We start from the raw sequence: 1,905 nt of genomic DNA, 5'->3' as shown, positions 1-1,905 counted from the left end.
TTTTTTTTTTTTTATATATATATATATATATATATATATATATATATATATATATATATATATATATATATATTTAAAAATACCTTACTATAATGGTTTATAAATTATATATATATTCAAATACATAAACATAATATAAGCATACCGATTCACAGATAATTCACACATATCAGTATATATGACACGTGCAGAACCACAGGTACGTGTCAACATCAAATATAACCATGCTGATAGTAAGGTCACTTATCTGGCTAACTTAGTCGTCACGAATATATCTTTAATAAAAGTTCGATTCCATCCTTTGAAATCCGAGTCAACCTATGTGAGCCCATGACATCACTTTCAAGTTTGAACTCTACAAAATTATTTATCTAATTTATTATTTCTCTAATTTATCCATTAAAAGTCGTATATATCTATAATTATATTTTTATTAAAAATCTTATTTTCCAGGTTTTGTATAAAAAAAATAGATACAACCATTTCAAGTTATTCTGGGCTCTACTACTCTCTCTGTATTTACCATTCTCTCTACTCTATAATTAGTTTGTAGTTTTTAATTCCTTAATGGTTCTTTTTTTTTATGGGTTGCCTTTTAATTCCATTATCATGTATTCCAAATCTGGAGTAAATCTCTGTTTCCAAATCTTTCCTTGTCTCAATGTTTCTTGTTCACAAATTTTATTGGTCATTCTATCTTTAATCTATTAATTTGGCTATTGATATACATTTAATCTAATATTACTTATCTGACATAATTTACTAGCATTCGGATAAATGATTGACATTTAGTTTCTAACTCAAAACTAAACCATGGTAATAATTCAATGAAGATCTAACCATAATTAGCTTTGATTTCCAAAAAAAATAAGATAAAAGAAAATGAAGATTTAATTGATCCCCTCTATCTTCAAGAATCTCCGGTGAATCTCACATGTTAAAGGTCATTTTTTATTTTTTACCTAAGTAAATCTTACAATTATTGTTTTTGTGTTTCTTTTTGCTGTTATTTTATGGAGTAGTTGAGGAGAGATATTGTGGGGAGGGATGAGAGGTTAGTGGAGAGGAGTGGGAATCGTTGTTATTTATTTATTTATTTATTTATTTATTTATTTATTATTATTTTAACCCTTGTTTATTATTATTTTTATATCTTTATTTCTTTATTTATTTTTGGGCTATTACAATTCCCATTGGAACTTAACCACGTGCTATGGCACTAACTACTTCTCCACTGGCTCCGTCTACTACTCCGTCACCGCCGGCCTCCACTCTTGACAATAGTGGTGTTTTGAACAAAATCGTTGCCTCTTGATCTATCAATGTGGCTCTTTATTACTTAGTTAAAATATGTTTGAATTATTCTTACTCGTCTCATTTTTTCGATAGCAAATTAGTCCACAAGGTGCAGACCCAACTTTGTTTCCGCCTCTCTCTTTCTTTCTTCGTCTAAAAGACACTCCAAAGTTCGCATTCTCAGTTTCTTCCCTCTTCATTCTCTCTTGTTCTACTTGTCACCATGTCCACCCTTCCACAGCCACCATCGAACCCTCTCTATCGGTCTCTTTCCCTCTTCTTAAAATAGAGTTATCGCTCTAATTTTGAAACTTTTACCTTGCATCTCTATAGTTCACACCTCAGAGTTGTTTCTCAACACCTGATTGCTGATGGTTCTCCTTTCTCTAATCCTAGTATTTATCAATCTCGAGTTTACTTGTTTATGGACTTTCCATTTTGACCCATCAATTTCTAACTTCTTCCTTCTTTCTTTCTTCCATACTCTCTCTCTCTCTCGTTTCACTCCCATTCCATTTTTAACTCCAATTTCTATTATCTTCTAAGGTTGGATTTGCACGAATTCTCATGGGGATTTTCTATTCTCTAGTTTTTTTTTTTTTTTTTTTT

This window comes from Cucurbita maxima, unplaced genomic scaffold (assembly GCF_002738345.1).
Source record: "Cucurbita maxima cultivar Rimu unplaced genomic scaffold, Cmax_1.0 Cma_Scf00006, whole genome shotgun sequence".
Classification (NCBI taxonomy): Eukaryota; Viridiplantae; Streptophyta; class Magnoliopsida; order Cucurbitales; family Cucurbitaceae; genus Cucurbita; species Cucurbita maxima.
The sequence above is the reverse complement of the archived record's forward strand: the minus strand, read 5'-3'. Positions refer to the sequence as shown.